Source organism: Alligator sinensis, unplaced genomic scaffold (assembly GCF_000455745.1).
Source record: "Alligator sinensis unplaced genomic scaffold, ASM45574v1 scaffold2249_1, whole genome shotgun sequence".
Lineage (NCBI taxonomy): Eukaryota > Metazoa > Chordata > Crocodylia > Alligatoridae > Alligator > Alligator sinensis.
The window spans coordinates 97662-110855 of NW_005843105.1; the positions used below are offsets into that span (position 1 = coordinate 97662).

A 13194-nucleotide genomic window follows, 5' to 3' on the forward strand; every position below is an offset into this window, starting at 1 on the left:
GGGAAGTCAGTAGCAAACCCTTGCTCTTATCGGACATTTAGGGCATTGGGCTTCTGTTAAGGCAGACTTTTCAGGTAACGTGCAAAACAAGCCTTACTCACCTGTTGCTGTAAGAGATTTCATGACATACTTTAAGAGTTGCTTGTTAAATACCAAGTCCTGGCTAAATTTCAGCTTTGCCAGACAAGGGAGACCATAACTGCTCAAGTAGGCCGCAGCTTATGCAAGCTCATGGTTCTCTGAAGAACGGCCTTCGCAAGGCGCCAGCCGCATCGCCCTGCCTTCTGCCCAACCTCAGACCAACACGGTTCTCTACCTCCAATAACGGGGAGGGGGAACACAACCCCGGACACTGCCAACACATTACTGTTCAACTCGTCGTCTCGCTAGGCAAGCCCAGGGCAATCAAGATAATAGAACAGATTTCTCCCCCCTAACCACAGGAGGACGTTTAAAACCATACAGACCTTCACGTCTGTGCCTTCTATGAAGGAAAGACTTTCTAATCCTTACTTTTTGCAGGGTCAGCAACAAAGCCTGCTGCAGTCACTCAAGCGGAGAACGTGTCACGTGCGTCCACCCTTAAAGACAACCGAACCACTCCAAAGTGTCACTGCCTGGGAAGTAACCCACGTCACAACCGCCCATTCCCAAACCACACCGATTGGGAGCCAGTTCACGACTGTGCAGAAAGTGCTGCTGCTCTGACACCAGCACGTGGGAGTGAGCATCCAGCCCGCTGGACCGTGTAGAGGGCGACCAGCTGGGGAGAGAGGAGGAAGGGAAGGAGTGCTTGCACCCATGCTTTGAGGGTCTCAGAGGCTGGGTGACCTGCAGCTGGGGAAGTTTTCACTGTTCTGCTGCCCCTTTTCTCCTAAACATGAGGTCAGTAAACTCCAGTAGCTTGCAGTTGACCAAAAAATGCACGGTGCTTGCCTGACTTGAGTGGGGAGGCAGAGGTGGGGGAAGGGTTGCTTGGACATACAGTTTTGGGTTCCCAGGGGCTGGGGAGATGATGTGGGGGTGCAGTCAAGTAGGGAGTGAGGACACAGCTGGTTTTTAGGAAGATGCTTTTATTGAACAAATGGAATAAGGGAGCAGCAGTCCTCCTTGGCGCTTAGCTCAGAAGCTGGGCGTTAGCCATTTGGGACGAAGTCTCGTGTCATCACTTAAGCTTAGGCTATGGGTGCTAAGAGCCCTATGTGTTATAAGCTAGCTTCTGGCCTGGATGGGGACTGTCCCCCAGGAATATTTTAAGCAGTTCTTCTGGATTACAACTAGTCAGTCTAGAATGGTCCTCATCTGCCAAAGCCTTCTGTAAAAAAAAAAAAAAAAAAAGTGAATAAACTTTTAAAGCTACTCTTAGTCTCCATTTTAAAAAGTTACCAATAATAAAAAATAAATAAATAAAAATCACATATTTCACTGCTGTACAGCGCCTATACTCATCAGGAATTAATTTAAGTTGCCATGTGTACATGGTTTGTGATGGGAAAATTATCCCAACACAGCTCCACACAAAAGTTAGGCCACCCCTCCACAAGGAATTTGGAGGTTGACCCAAAAAATGTTTCTGAAATTGTGCATTTTTAACTCCTTCAGCAGTTGCAACGCTGTTCAATGATACACAGAAAGGTCTTGTTAAAGGCCAGGTTAGAAAAAGAAACAAGTGATCTTCATTACTGAATAATTTAACTATGCCATTTCCCAAACAAAAACCCATTCAAAGTTCCAATACAGAAATGCTTAAGTGTTGTCTCTGAATACATTATTTCTCAAACAAAGGTAATTTGTATAAACACAGAGCTATTCTAGGAACAAAGAGAGCCACTGGTAAGTGAATATTAAAAAATAAAGATATTCTATCCTGACTTGCAAAAAACTGCCTTTTGGTTTTCAGGGCTCTGATGTACTGCGAGTCAGTGATTTCTGGTTTCTGTGCTGTTCTCGCAGAACAGAGCGATGCATTACAAACATCTAGGCATCACCCAGGAAACATATAGGGAGACATTACTAAATGCATGAAATGCAACATTAGCAAGAGTTGCCAGGCTATATAAATAATGGAAATAGAGCCAGAAAGAGAGAAAACCTAACACACCTTTTTTTTATGTAGCGCACAGTAAAAGCTGAAGAGTTATCTTTAGCTTGGATTATCCTGACTTTCACCAAATTCACTACTTTTTTTTTTTTTTTTTTTTTTTACTTGCTCCTAATAAGCATTACTGGAATATCAGGTTACCATACAGCAGTACAGTTTTCTGTATTCACTAGATATAGATAGTACAGTGGTGGGGGAGGAAGAAATTTCTAGTTTTTCAGTAGCACACAACTAGCTATTGCTCCTTTTCGTGGCCGTGATTCCAGGCGAAAAGGAACAGCACTGAAAGAACAAAGCTCAACCCAGTGGTTCCTACAATATGCATCTGTTATTTAATAGATTAAAAAATTGAAGATAGAATCTGTTTAAAGACTCTCTAGTTCCAGTTTTACTGAAAGAAAAACAGTTCTTCATGTCTGAACTGAAGACAGACTTAGGTGAGCAGGACTAAACTGAAATGTAGAGAGAGCTGGGAAGGAAATGCTGCAGAAGTGCATCACTCCAGGCTCAGGCTTTGCACGCAGCACTGCACCGAGCGCTCGCCGAGTCACGTCCTCACCACTCCCCCTGCACACGTGGGACTCGCTGCAAGATGTAAACACTCTCACACTGCTCGGGCTCGGGAAGGATTAACACTTCCCCAGGACAAAAGTGTTCTGCACAAAGTAGAAAAGGAGCTGCCATTAAAAAAAAATCCTATGTGTTTGCTTCTGTAAAATATTTCAGCATGCATTTGTTTTCTCCAAAGAGACAGCATGGGAGCAGATCAATAAGAAGCTACATATGACCAATTTGGCTTAGGAATGCCTCCCAAATAGACATTTGTCAAGTATGTTTTTCCTCATCGAGGCTGCCAAGAAGCAAGACAGCCGTTTTAAACAGACAGTGGTCTACTATTAAGTGCACTTAATAAAGAATAAGCATCAGTGGACACAGATGCTTGTTCTTTAATAATCCATCAGAGCTCCTAATGACATGCAAACAACAACAACAACAATATAAACCCTTAAAGCATTTGCATAGTGCGTCAGTCAACGTGGTTTACAAACATTTAAGTGTCACAAGACATCTCTAATGCACGTAACTGGTAATAAGCAGTGCCCCAAAACACAATTTCACAAAGATCTAGGAATTCCAAGTCCCAGTCCCTTCCTTTAAGCATTAGTCTACACTTCCAGTGCCAACCAACGACCTCCACGGATTCAGGAGTTCAGGGACTGGGTCTCAGGACAGAAAGTGCGCTGTTACAAGTTGCCGAGTAGGAAGAGGGAAAAAAATTCTTATCCAGCTGAGACAGGTCACCAAGCTGGGAGTAGAAGAAAACAAGGTGATACTTCCCCTCTATCGGGCGCTGGTCAGACCGCAGTTGGAGTACTGCGTGCAATTCTGGGCGCCGCACTTCAAGAGGGATGCGGATAACCTGGAGAGGGTCCAGAGAAGGGCCACTCGTATGGTTATGGGCCTGCAGACCAAGCCCTACGAGGAGAGACTGGGGCACCTGGACCTCTTCAGCCTCCGCAAGAGAAGGTTGAGAGGCGACCTTGTGGCTGCCTATAAGTTCATCACGGGGGCACAGAAGGGAATTGGTGAGGTTTTATTCACCAAGGCGCCCCCGGGGGTTACAAGAAATAATGGCCACAAGCTAGCAGAGAGCAGATTTAGACTGGGCATTAGGAAGAACGTCTTCACAGTTCGAGTGGCCAAGGTCTGGAGCGGGCTCCCAAGGGAGGTGGTGCTCTCCCCTACCCTGGGGGTCTTCAAGAGAAGGTTAGATGGGCATCTGGCTGGGGTCATCTGAACCCAGCACTATTTCCTGCCCATGCAGTGGGTCGGACTCGATGATCTATTGAGGTCCCTTCCGACCCTAGCATCTATGAATCTATAAGGCTGGATGGGAATGGAACGAAAGTGCTGAACAGAGTGGGATGGCTTTGGAGCAGAGCGAACTCGACAGTCCATCTTGTGGCAACTCTGTAAGAGTTGTGAGTTCTGCAAATATTTAATTCAAGGACCACTTGGTAAGAGAGAAACCTTTTCCCTACACTGGCTCATTTCATAGTCTCTTGGCCTCCCATTGACTCGGTCCCAGTGCATTTCATTCTGCAGTTTACCAGGAAAGACCCTGAACACATGATAGTTCATGGTGAGTTCAAGAACCATCGATATAAAAACCGTAGAGATTTTTACACAAAACAGTCTTGCTAACCGTTCCAACGTGTTCAGAGTGGGCAGCGCGCAACTATACAAATGTTTTAAGACTAGCAATAATAGCTGTACTTCAAGGACTACTTAAGTTTCTGGCAAGTGGTTTCAAAACTGAAAAGGACCATAAAATAGATCTTACTAACTTTTGTGCTCTGACACAGTAAAGTAGAAAGCATAACACAACCCAAAACACTTCAAGTACATGCAGAGAAGTATTTAGAAGGAAAAAGTAATAAATGCAAAGACTTGTTTACAGTATCCAAATCAAAACTATGCCCAACCACATAAGGCAAAGAAATTCAGAGTTTAAGCCAAAATAATACCTTAGAGAAAACCCGCAGTGCACAGGAATTGTAGAATGACAAGTAAAGTAATTCTCTATTGGAAGACCGAAGTAAGTCCCAGACAAGACAACACTGATACCCAACACTAAATTATGAATTTGTGTTTAAAATTTCAGTAAATTTCTATTAAATTATTAGGAAGTGTTGTGAAAAAAAATCTCAACGTAGGCATATAACACACACCCTCATATTGCAAGAAAAGACAAAAACCCCACAAATCCAACTTCAGTGAAAAGATGCAAGACCCTACCTGGCAAGAAGTGTTGAGCCAACTTGTAACCACATAAGAGATCCTTTGTTTCAAAGCGGTTTCCACGCACTGAAAATCTGTGTAAAATTCCACAGTTGCCGTATGGCAGCCTGTCCTACATCCACGACGAGACCTACGCGGCTCGGCTAGCTCGTTGTCTAACGAAGCCCGAAAACGACATTTAAACAAACAAAAACAAAAGAGCAATTTCTGGCTGAGGAGCAAGTCTTAAAGGGTAAAACCACAGCCCTGACATGCTCCCAGCCCAAGAGGCGCAACTATAATCCTTGAATTATAGTTCTAGATCCTTGAATCTAGAAACCGAAAAGCTTAAAAGAACAAACTGGAAAAACTAATACACACGAGCAAAGAATCAACGACGCACGAAATTTTGTGCCTGCAAAATTGTTTAGACACTTGCACAGGTCAAAGGATTTTCTTTAAAACTAGCGTTTTGTTTTTTTAAGTCTTCTCCTTGTTTTTTAACACCTTTATAAAAATGGCCAAAGATGCCATGTGACACAATGCAATGCTCTGGAGTAAATGTTTTACCTGCTTACTACTGAACTACTAACGCCTTTGACTTTCTGATGAAAACCATTCATTTCCAACTCCAAATAATAAAGAAAATCTCAAAGCTGGCTTTTTGAACCAGATTCTGTAGATGGTCATTCTTAAGGAGGCACTGTCATGGCCAGTATAAAACTGGACCTTTCGGACTTTGTTCTGGTTCACATACAGTTGCCTATTTGCTTTGCCTGCTCTTACCTGGAAAGCAGACAAGTATCAAAGATTCGAAGACTCCAGCACGCCGGTCATCACAAGCCCACAGGAAGCCAAATCAAACCAGTGTCTGAATGGCTAGCTAAAAGAGATTTAACACTTTTCTAACCCTCATCTCCATGGGCAGGGCTGCTCACCACCTCTGGCAGTGATCTCCGACTGCATTAACTGAACCAGAGATTGGACCCTAACCACGGGGCTTGGAGGGGAGGTAGGCGAGGGAAAAACCAAGTGTTACAGAAAGCAGGACTCTCAGGCCTGTAATGCCACCTCATTCTCTTGCCCAGGATATTTTTTGGGCGACTGACATCTCTTGGCTTTCATACCCCACCTCTGCCCGTTTCTCCAGCGTATGCCGAACCGAACACATTGTCCTTGCTTTCCCCTCACCCAAAAGCTGTTAGGAAGTCACTGCCACAAACGGCCATTATCTTTCAGATGCAGATGAAACAATCCCCAGGCAAACATAAACCTTTAGTACTCCTTAATAAATGCGAGTGTTTTGGTAGGCCAAAACTGGTCGTTCCTGCTCATGCCCAATAGCTCCAAGTCCATATTTTTCACCTATTTCCCCAACTCCTGAACTTGACCATTAAAAATAAAACAATATCAATTTATAGTTTCACAAGCTAAACCACACTCTTACATGATTTATTTCCTGCTCAATAAACTAACCTGACAAAGAAGAACAAGCCTGAACCAGTACCAACCAGCACTGACATTCATCGTACTATAACAATGTTCAAATCTGATTTGACCTCAAAATACAGAGCCAAGAAATAAATCGTATTCCTGACAACACTCAGGAAAAGGGCTCCAGGTGGGCAAGTGCACCAATTTACTGGCCAGCCTTCTGAGGCGAGCAGGGAGCTCCCACGTAACTTCCCCCGACCCAGAGCTTTTCTGTGTGGAACGTCCCAAGAGCACGAACACCTTAATAGATACGGGGGGCACAGGAGCCACAAGACACAGCGGGGAACTGAACTTTTGTCTCGGCGTCTGCAGGCAGCAGAGAGGACTCGCTCAGCAGCATAAGGCATGACAGCACACAAGATCCACTGGTCTGGACTGGGAAGAAAGCTCTACCACTTGTCCCATCTTTCTTGTCCAATACCCTTGTGCAGCCCCTGTCATCAAGGGCCAGGTATAAAGGTATCAAGGTGCCAAACTCTGGCAGAAAAAAAAACAGTGTTCACCTGAGAAAGCATAACCCAATACTGAAGGCTGCTGAGGATTATGAATGAAATGATGACAATGGCTGGTTCCTTATGCGAGGCAAGGAAGCGAGAGGACTCATTCATGCCAAGAGGGAACATTTTCTCCATTCAGACAGGAAAGCTTCCAGAGCCTCTCTCCATCAATATTACAGACTTCCTAGACTCTCACATAGAGTTTCAAGTTGTGACTAGACAGACAAATGTTTCTTCAGCACAAGTATAATTCAAGCATAGAAAGTCATGCTCAAATACCTGTTTAGATGAATTAGCAGATGACACCAGTAAGACCTGGGAGTAACATTATAAACCATTTTCCAGCGTAACTCTGTATAAAGACTTCATAAGGAATTCTGGTCTTCGGAAAACCTCAGCTGGAGGGCAATGTGGATACTCAGACGCACGCAGGACTGTTTCCATGATCTAAACTGACAGGAAGAAGCACCAGAAAGGCTGATGGAGCCATTCCGTGGAGCACTTTGGGGGTTTACTTAATTTCAAAACTATACAGGTATCGAAACATCCATTTACTTTTCCTACCGCTTTACCCACCGCGGTTTTGCTCCAATCACATAGCACCTATCTCCTTGGAAAGATATGCAAGAGCTGTCTTCAGAGGCTAACACTGTACCTGTAATTTCATCTTGGCTCAATAGCTACTGGTCCAGATGATCAATTCCCCACATCCCAAAGAATGAGCATCACAGGCAAAATCCTGCCCATGCTTTCATTACTCTATACGAACTATCTCTATTCACAATTTTTACTCCGAGAAAACAGGAAATGCTTTCTGCAACATACCTGAAATGGTTTCATTCTGACTGAAGCGCTTTCCACAACAGCTTCAGAAGCAGGGGGTCACCCAAAGTGTTAAAGAGAACTGTGCATTACTTCAGTAACTTAATCTCACCAACTGAAAAACAAAACCACATTTCTCCCAGACCCTATATAACAGTGCTAGCAATACGCCGACCACTTCAGGTAAGCTGGTTCCTGCCTTTCCAGCTCTGGAAGCAGAACATCTAGAAAGCAAGACCGAGTCATCTACCATCCGGGGACAGGAAAGAAAACCTGATCGTTTAAATGGACATAACTGATTAATAGTCAAAACTACCCAGGCACATCAAAGCAGTGGTGTTCCACATCCTTCTGGACATAGATATAGCTATACCGTGATACCGCTGAGCAGATCTCCAATGAAAGTCTTGGGAAGCAACTAACTGCATGTTTTCAATATATTAAAGCATTTCACAGTTCCACTATGCATTTCTTGAAAAGCAGCACATCTTTTACATACAGGATATTTTTTTGCCTTTCACATGATGCCCATGTGTCTTCACTTTTTACTTACTGGCTGTGAAGGAGACTCAACTGAGGGGACTTGTCTATAAACACTCAGCAATACCAACTCAAAGGAAAAAAAAGAGAGATGATTATACAGCATGGCCAGCCACTTTAGGATGTTACAACAGTGCTGTCAAATTCCAATAGTCAGAAAGAAGATGACCTATTCTGTCAGAAGCATCCTCTGTGTCCTATGAGTCATGAGAAGAGCAATCAGAGACAAGGCCTCAGCAATGATGCCCAATGTCTATCTTGTATCAATATCCCATCAACAAAGCCTTCTGGGCTCTAGATGAAAGATTTAAGAGAACATCTTCACTAAGTACCAAACTAAAATGTTATTCAACCATTGCACAGGACTATTTGAGAAAGCAGCACAGGTAAGGACTTTTGCTATTCCTTCAATACAGCATAAAAGATAACTCCTCAACTGAAAGACCCTGCCTTGAAGCATGTCTAATGATTATGAATAAAGCACCAAATTTTCCCCAAACACAACTGTGACTCCAGCAAAATGCCTTTTTGCTTCAGCATCTATTGGCCATAAGATAATCTAAAGCAGCAATTCCCAAAGAGTATGCTGCAGAGAAGAGCGAAAGCGTGCCATGAGAAGTGGCACTTCATCTGCATGAGATCCAGCCTGCCAAGCTGCAGGGCTCCCCATAGGTTCAGAAATTTGGTAGCGGGGAAGCCATGGCAATTAACACGGCCACTGCTCCTGTCACCAAATTTCTAAACGCCAATCCTTCCAAGAGGGCACACAGACTGGATCCAGCGCACAGGGCCAAAAAATTGGGCACCGCTGCCTAAGTCTTACAAATAGATACCTTTTTGGGTGTAAGAGTGAAGCTTGCTGCCAATTTGAAACCCAAAAAGTGTGCCAGGGGTATCAAAAGTTTGGGAAACACTGATCTAAAGCAACAAGTATTATTTCAGCAAGCTTAAAATTCAGGCTTAACTATGTCTGAAATTTGAATAAAGTCTCAGAAATCTTTGGGTCAATGTCTGCAGTTTCCTTGAAATGCAAGCTCTCACATGCTGACTCAAAGCCAAAGCCACAATGCTTATGATCAACCCTATACCACAATGTCCATGTGCTGTTCAGAAGAATAGAAACAGGCAAATCCAAAAGATCTGGCTACTAACTAATTTGTACTGAAAGCTGGTAACAAGGTTTACATAGTAAACTTCCAAATCCATTCTTCCAAAAACACTCTGTGGGGAAAAAAGCTCAAGTGATAAATGGCACACATCTCATTTTAAGGTCTACTGTATATTATATTTTCTTCCCATCACCCTGAAGGCTCATCTTGTTATGACATCAGACCATAACAGTAAAAGGGAATGTGAAGGTAAGGAATGCATTAAAACTCCCTTGATGTGTCACTTTACCTGTGGGCTATGCACAGAGGGGCGCTCAAAGGGTTAAGAGGTACCAAACAGGGCAGGTAGTAAACTTTGGTACCAATATCTACAAAGTCTCCAGGCATATTGTGTACACACACACCTTCCCCCTCAACAGAGTGCAATGAGAGCACATTTCCACATCTGAAACAAATGGCATGGATTACACGTGGTCAAATGTTGTGCTACGGAAGAACGGATGGAGCCGTTGGGAGAGGAAGGGGGTTAGCCTGAAGTGAAGGGTCAAAGAGCAAATGCCTCTATTCTCTAGTCATTAAGAATAGTAGAAAGATGAATTGGTGTCTCAAGAAGGCAACAGGTTATCCAAGTGTCTCACTGATGTGGTCTGGTAAACTCCACAATTCAGTACTCTTAACTCCCACACTGCAAAACTAGAAGAGAAAAAAAAAATCACGACGTTAATTCACCAACACATCTAGGAGGTATAGCACAGCGAGTACTACTGCCGAGAGAAGAAACACGATGCCAAGTAGTTCTGGCATTTATAGTGCAAACAAGCAAAGTCGTACCGCTGCCTCATCCAATGATCTGTTATACATCACTGCTCCCTCTGAAAAAGTTGAACATAACATCCTTGCCCCCCAGCAAAAGATCATCTGCTTCCTCGTAGGACAAAGTAAGAAGCCTGGCCTTCCCAAGGATGCTGCGACAAGCACTCCGGAGATGACAGCTGCTCCACAGAGCTGAGGAACTTCTAGGGGGAATCTGGCGGTCATGGCTCTACCCTAGACTTTGTTTCCCACTGGTGCTAGGGATGCGCTAGATCTTTTCACTCTTGGTATGAAGCGCACATATCCTGGGTTACAATATGCCCAGGTTTTGCTTCACATGTACACACAGAACCAGACTCTCGCTCGCCTCGCTCGCATACACTAATAATGAGACCACTGACAGCCCAGAGCTTTGTATCTGCATTTCACAAATTAAACTCCTGGCAGTCTTGCAATGAATCTGTAACATAAAATTAGGAAGAGAAGCTGTGAGACAGGCAACATTTGTATGCAAGTGTAGGAAATAAATTATCTGTAGTATTCAGCTCAGACATAACTGTAGCCATAATAAGGAAGCCACGCCTTCCAGCACATGGATGTAGTACAATTTTAAAACAAGCCAGCCAGTAGCAAACCTCTAAGGCTCTAATGCTAGCCTCATAAAAAATTATGATCCATGTATAATTGCAGCCATGTCACCAATGCCACTATTGTTATTGTTAATATTCCACTGTAAACTCCTTTTCCAGGTTTTGTAACTTAGTTTTAACTTGCATGCAGTTGAAAGCTAACGAGTCACAGCATGGATTCAACTTTATTTCAGAAAACTTGAATGAAGTATTGCTGGGGGGGAGGACATCTGAAACGACAAAGCTGGCAAATATTTCTCTCTGATAAGCAGCAGTTATACACAAACACTTTCTTTCTTGATTTCTTCGCTATACACACTCCATGCCAGAGAATATTATTACAATGTACAACCCAAATCCTACTAAATACTGAACTTGAGATACATGTCCCACCCATCAAGTAGAGAGGACAACACCCACACTTTTCAGTCTGTCATAGCTTTACTGGGCAAAAATCCCCACCAAGTTTCACTATGTCAAAGCCAAACAGCCAAGTGCTTCACTCTACATTAGTGGTTCTCAGCTCCTTAGACTCGAGGCCCACCTCAGAAAGTGCCAGCTCTTAGCTTTCATGCATTTTTTTTTAACTAGGGAAAAATAATACAGCAAATATTCTACAGGGATGATCCTGCCTCAGGCAGAGGGTTGGACTAGACAGCCTCTGGAGGTCCCTTCCAGCCCCACTCCTCTCCGACTCCGTCATGAAGAACTCAGAAGACCACGACAGGTCAGCAATGTTTTGATTCTACAGATTCCTATTTGAAACCTCCAGGCTTATCTCGTGCATCACACCAAACACTGCCAATATTGCACGGCACCATGGGGCATCCTTGAAAGGACTTCACAGCACCCCGGGATGCCGCGGCACCCTGGCTGAGAGTCACCGCTCCAGACCAGAGGTGTCACAGATCAGCTCGCAGACCAGATCTGGCCACAGAGCCTCCCTGTCCAGTCTGCCAGGCCACTGGAAGATGCGGCGGAGCCATGCAGAAGCCAGCTGTGGAATTTGGGGCCTCCGGGCCCCAATGGACCTGGCGGCCGAGGGGCAAGCAAGGGCTGCACAGATACTGCCTCTGCTGGCTTTGCACCTGCTGGACCTCTCGCTGCCGTCCCTAGACTTGTCACTGCAGATCTGACTTGGGAGGAGCCCTAGATCCACAACACAAAATTACCCAACACCACCGCACAATTTCTTCCACCACATTTTGATCATCAAGGATTCCCAGATGCAACGTTCAGCTTTAAGCAGACTCCCCTAAAACGTTACGTAATGAGTAAGGTTCCCTCAAATCCCGATGCTGTTAGACACTAGGCAGGAAGTTTTTTGATTTGTTTGGTCCAGAGAAGACCTTTGAGTTCCTGGAAATAACAAATAGCATAAAGTTCACACAAGGGTTCAAAGGACACCCCTGGCATATACTCAGTCCCAGGTAAACGGGCTCCTGGAATCTCCTACTGTAAGACAAGGCAGCTGCGTCCCAAACCTGTTATCGCGCACAGGAGCCGAAACATTCTTGCTCAGATGTTCAACTAAACCAAAGCTGCTCCACCTCTTCTACCAGTAAATGCAAACACGCCTTGGGACTGGATCACAGCTCAGGCTGCACATCCACAGCTCCTATCACAGAGGAACCTCGTCACGCTTTCAAGCGCGCTTGTCCCTCAACTTCTGGCTATTAGTAAAATACGCCACGTGACTTGAGATGAGCCAGACCTTCGCCACCAACAGGATCGAAAACTTCTGACCTCTGCATTCAAAGATTACCAGCGAAGAGAACCGCCACTCTGAAAAGCAATAGTGACACCTAGTCTAACGGTCCAGAAACACAGCGTAGTGCAGTTGTAGGGAATCGCGGGTTTCCACCAGGGAGACATTAAGGAGGGGCGAGGAGGAGAAGATCACTGAACACGTCCAATTTTCCTAGCAGCGTTAACGTGTATGCTCATCTGCCTTCCTGCTGCGGGGCCTCGGTCTGCCGCTCGCTCTGTGGTTTCCGAAATCTGAACAAGATTCCTGCTTTTATCCCGTACTCGTCTCTGCTGCCAGATGAGTGGCACTCAGCGCTTCTTCGCAGCCCACAACCACTGAACTACGAGGCAAACGGTTCATTTTTGGCTACGGTAGAAGGCAGAAGTTTTTCAACAACTTAATAACATTAAAAGCAACCGATAGGCCAGAACATCCTGACAAACAAATGAAGCACCCTCTCTCGCAAAACTGCCGTTAGATACCCCCGACGTGAACCACGGCGCTGCGAACATTATCAGAGAGCGGATCAACTGCTCACGGAGAAAATAACACGTTCTTTAAATGACATGCCCGGCCCTCCCTGCTTTACTCTTTACACAGAGATGCCCTTCGAGCCGCGCGTGCGAACATGGGAAGCATCTTCACCTACCAAAGGCTA

The 13194-nt window shown here is 44.7% G+C and overlaps 1 long non-coding RNA gene across 2 annotated transcripts; it reads right to left on the reverse strand.

The window, feature by feature from the left end:
• Positions 1-36: 36 nt before the first annotated feature.
• Positions 37-13180, reverse strand: LOC112548340. 2 transcript variants are annotated; one of them, XR_003092132.1, is made up of 3 exons: positions 7699-13180; positions 7153-7325; positions 37-1315 (listed from the first exon to the last, which is right to left on the reverse strand). It is a non-coding gene; the product is annotated as an uncharacterized LOC112548340 (long non-coding RNA). The 2 variants fall into 2 exon arrangements; XR_003092131.1 differs by lacking the exons at positions 7153-7325; positions 7699-13180 and adding exons at positions 2555-2757; positions 4901-6640.
• Positions 13181-13194: the final 14 nt, after the last annotated feature.